We start from the raw sequence: 5,122 nt of genomic DNA, 5'->3' as shown, positions 1-5,122 counted from the left end.
TTGCACAGTGAACAAACAATATGAAAGTTCTTGCCCTCATGAAACTTAAACTCCAGCTCCCTCCCATTTTGCTATCCATCCCCCGTGCCCTGCAAACTCATCTACCTGAAACAATTGCCTGGCAATATCTAAAGATATTGGGTAAAACATGGGGGAATGCTACTCCACTGGAAGAAAAAGATGATCTCTACTAAGGAAACACTCTTAGGAATTCATTAATCAACTATTCAACAAGCAACAGTATGTGTTAGACTCTAAGAGCCGCTTATATTGTAATGAACAAGCTAATGTGGTTCCATACTCACGGATAGGAAAGATATTACATATATAAATTATTTTGCATAATGTGAAATTTTCTGCCGAAGTATGAAATGCATGCATAAAGGGCATAAATAATTAAGTGTTCATCTCCACTCATTTTCCCACAGTGAACACACATATGATTAGTACCCGGATCAGTAATCAGAACCTCACTAGCACCCCAGATGCCTCCTTGTTTCTCCTTCTTCTCCTGGTAACCCCTGTGGGTAAGTGCTATTCTGATTTCACAGATTACTTTTGTCTGTTTTTAAACTTTATAAGAAGGAGATCATGACATGTTCTTTTTTGACTGACTCTTTTTACTCCACATTATTGTGAAATTCATTCTTCTTTTGTGTATAGCTGTGGTTTGTTTATGCTCATTCCTTTATATTATCCTATTGTAGGAATATACCATAATTTTTTTAATCCATTTCACTGTTAATGGATAGTTGGATTTTTTCCAGCTTGGGAATATAATAAGTAATGCTCTAGTTAGCATTCATGTAAATGCCATTTGTTAGATAGATTCATACATTTCTGTTGAGTGTATACTTAGGAGTGGAATTACTTTCAATTATGGGTATACCCAATTTTATTGGGCATGAAATAGTCAAACAGTATCCCAAAGCAGTTGTAATAATTTTCACTCTGGTCAACAAAGTATGAGAATTCTGGTTGCCCTACATTGTCTGTTTCTCTATTTCAGCCATTTTGGATGGTATGTTGTATTTTTTGCATTAGGATTTTAACGTGCATTTCCCCACTGGCTAATGAAGACAGGTGCCTAAACATATAATTATATATAAACATATAATTATTTTCTGTTTGGGGATATTCTCTTGTGGAGTATCTATTATGATACTCGCCCTTTTTTTCTATTGAGTTCTCTTCCTTTTTCTTATTGATTCAAAGGAGTGTTTCCTATGCTCCTTGTAAGAGCCCTGTGTCAGAATATATATTGAAACTCCCTTCTTTCAGTCTATGCTTTACCTTTTTATTCTCTTAATGGGTTTTGAAGAACTGAAGTTCTTAACTTTGATTTCATTCCACTGATCGATACCTCTCCCCTTGATGGTTATTGCTCTTTGTGTCTTAGGAAGTCATTTCTGGAGGAGGATCTTGTGGAAGTGGCCAGCTCAAGGCTGAGGGATCATTATACATCATGTTACCTACAGCAGCAGACAGCTCAGTTTGTATGCTAAAGTGACCCAAGAAACAGCAAGGCAAGAGGTCTGCTTGTGCCTTCTCTATGAAGATATATGGAAATAGCAATACAAAAAAAAAAAATCCAGAAGCCCCTGAAAAAGGCATTTTCCAATATTGCTATGAAAGGTGGAGTATAATGTTTAAGAAAGAAAAATACAAATTTGATGAAATGGAAAGCAGTCTATGAACAGGGTATGAAGGGCTGTAGGCCAGCTAAGGGAAGCAAGGAGCATGATCATAATACCCCAGATATCCTTATACCTCATCTGCCTTCTTTCCTCTTCTACTTTGACCTCTGCCCATGATCAAATCCACAAATCAAGATATTTCCACCTAAGATGTAGCCAAAAGACTATACTTTCAGGGATCATTTCTATAGTATGTTACTAAGATGTAGCCAAAAAACTGGTGGCAGTGTGATCAACTCCTAGAGTGCTCCCATAAAGATGTCTCACCTGTGAATACAGCCTTGTGATTGTGTCATATCTGATGGCAAAGTTGGCCTGAAGATAGGAGAAGCTAACCTGGGTGGGTTTGAATTAATCACAGGAGACCTTTCAGAGGGCTCTTCCAGCTGGAGACCGAAGTCAGAGAGATATGAAGAGTGAAGGGGATTTGACTTGAAGATGCAGGAGGCCACACAAGAAAGAATTCAAACAACCTTAAAGAGAAAAGCATCCTGGCCAACAACCATCAAGGAAGCAAGGCTGTTAATCCTATGACCACAAGAGACTGAATTCTGCCCATGACCTCAGTGAGCCTGGAAGTGATGTCCATTCAGAGTCTGCAGATGAAGGCTCAGCTTGGCTCACAGCTTGAGTCTCTCTTTGTGATCCCTGGAACAGAGAAGGGAGTGACACTGAGCAGGACTTCCAGCCTACAGGACTGTGAATTAATAAACAGATGTTGTTAGAAGCTTCTAAGTGTATGGTAATTTGTTGCACAGTGAGAGACACATAAAATGAGAAGTAATTTGAGTGATAGTGAAGAGTCGATCTTATGAGCCAGCAAATGTGAAGAATGTCTGAAAAGGATGTTGCCAACTGTGGTCTAAAGAAAAGTGAAGAGATAAAGGGATCATCTAACATTTTCTGAGGGGAAGAGGGGGAGAAGTGGAAGAGTAAGAAGACGAATGTAAGAAAGAAATCAGGAGCAGGGAAATAGGAATAGAATGAATGAAACCACGTGTCTGTCTACATGTGAATATATGTAGGACAAGTATAGGAAGAGTTGGCTGCCCTTACCTAGTTGAGTTCTATAATTAGGAGATGATCACATTGTAATCTTTGAAGTGCTCGGAAACTGCAAGTGGTTTCCATGTTGCTTTCAAGAGTGTCACAAGCAAACAGAAAAATCTTCTCAGAATCGTCTATGTTTCTAAATTGTCCATTTTCATTTTTAAAGTGAAAAGACACTCTTGTTGTCCTCACTTCGTGAACATAGAAATCCATGTGAGAGGACGAGTAACATGTTTCTAGAATTTTAAGCAATTTATTTGACAAGTAATGTTATTGATTAGAAATCCTGAATTCTCGATTGTACAGGTTTATAGTTTATTAAAAATAAAAAGACAGATTGTGCTCGGTGGTGTGATACAGTGGGAAGTAGCGCATTTTTGAATCGCAATTGTGTAAAGTTATGAGGAAAAAGAAAGCTATTTCAAGAAGGAATATTAGGGATCTCCAGTGCCTTGTCTTCTGTGGAAATGTTTATATTTGTCATTGGTGCACCTGAGCCTTGAGTACAAAGGCAGGATGTAGCAAGAGAAGCCAGCCACTCAGCATCTGACCCTGCTTTCCCCACCAGTCCTTCCTGTGTAACAAGTAACTTCTCTAGGTCTCACTTTCCCTGACTCTGGCATTTATTCTTCAGCTCAAAAGAATGATCTTCTCAAGTGCTTTAAAACTTTGGAACAAAAGGCAGCCTCTGGCTGACTTGGCTCATGTAAAAAGAGGTCGTATATAAATTCCCTTAATACCTTTAAAATAGTGTGTGTTTCTTTGAAAACCCAAGACAGTATTCCCATAGGGCCACTTAGTCCCTAAAGCTACCAAGTCATAATCTCTAAAGAAAGGATATGACATTTGTCACTCTGTTTTCACACAATTTTTTCCACGATTGCTTCCCGCAGCTTACATATGAACGAAGATTTATATAAGCAGTCATTTGCATAAAAATGAATTCAAAAGTCCTAGGTTAATTCTATCGTAGGATTAACTTGATAATACTTAGTGTCCTAAGAAGGAGTAGAGTTCAATGTTACTTTTTTTCTGTCTCCTGCTTGAATTTGCAACTGATAATGCCATGTGATCAAAGAAGGAATTTTCATCCAGATGAAGTGGTATAAGCCTGTAATCCCAGTGACTCAGGAGACTGAGGCAGGAGGATCACAAGTTCAAAGCCAGCCTCAGCAATCGCAAGGTGCTAAGCAAATCAGTGAGACCCTGTCTCTAATTAAAATACAAATAGGGCTGGGGATATGGCTCAGTGTTCAAGTTCTCCTGGGTTCAATCTCCGGTACCCGCCCCTCACCAAAAAAGGAGTTTTCAAAAACAGCTCAGGGATGGATGAACATGGAGGCAGGCTGGCCATCTTTATCCTTAGATTAAAGAAAGGGCTGAATTGTGTCTCCTTCCAGCTGTCTTCCAGCTGATGAAATTGTGTAATTGTGTAGGACAGCAGGGACTTTAGAAAATCTGAGTGATCACCCCTTTGGGAGAATAAAATGCATAAATAATTAACTGAAATTCCCTTTTAAAGTAGGGTCAAAAGAAAATGAATGCTGTCTGGATGGGAGTCAACATCCAGAGATAACCTCCACTAATAGAGGATATGATGGCTCAGAAGATAAACAAGAGAGAGTGTAGGAGAACTACAAGAAAAACAAATGAAACGAAATAGGGAGGGTTACCAGACAGGATGAGTTGGGAGGAAACAACTACTTGGGGACCAGCCAGGGAAAATTTGGCAAGGAGGGGAAGAACATAGAGAAACACACACACACACACACACACACACACACACACACACACACACACACTCAAACCCATAACCTTGTGTGAGGGCCAGGTTTGGGTGTGGGGGGATTAGCACTCATGAGAAAAGTACAAAAGCATCTTATGCAAGGGATGGAACTTTGACTTCCACATTTAAGGCAAGGGAACACCATGTGAGGGGTCTGGTCAAAGAAAGGAGTAGAAACCACCATGCAGAACAAAATGGCCCCAAACAGAAGTGCCAGTGCTCCTCCTGCAGGAGGTCTGTCAACTGAGTCCCCACTTTCTCTCCATCCTTTGAGTTCTCATCCTTATCCTTTCATATCCTTTTTTTTTTCAGATTTTTGTCCTGATTTTCCATTTTTTCCTGGTACTTTGTCACTTTTTTTTTCACTTTTGATAATTCTTACTCTATCCAATTGCCCTGAGGAGTAGACATTAGAAATAGAATAAAATAAAAAACAAAGGTGAAGATATTACATATTATAAACAGCTTATTATTTGCTATGTAATACATAAACGTTCTGTATTCTACATTTTACACGTTCATGTGTAATATTAGCTTAGCACATGGAGATGACGTATGCCATTCTTGAGGGTCTCTTATGTTTATCATG

The 5,122-nt window shown here is 39.0% G+C and overlaps 1 pseudogene; it reads left to right on the top strand.

The window, feature by feature from the left end:
• Nucleotides 1–1,857: 1,857 nt before the first annotated feature.
• Nucleotides 1,858–1,943, top strand: LOC120888818 (small nucleolar RNA U3; annotated as a pseudogene).
• The last annotated feature ends 3,179 nt before the right edge of the window (nt 1,944–5,122 follow it).

This window comes from Ictidomys tridecemlineatus, chromosome 6 (genome assembly GCF_052094955.1).
Source record: "Ictidomys tridecemlineatus isolate mIctTri1 chromosome 6, mIctTri1.hap1, whole genome shotgun sequence".
In the NCBI taxonomy this organism is placed as follows: domain Eukaryota; kingdom Metazoa; phylum Chordata; class Mammalia; order Rodentia; family Sciuridae; genus Ictidomys; species Ictidomys tridecemlineatus.
Note: the sequence above shows the minus strand (reverse complement) of the source record. Positions and strands in the feature narration are given on the sequence as shown.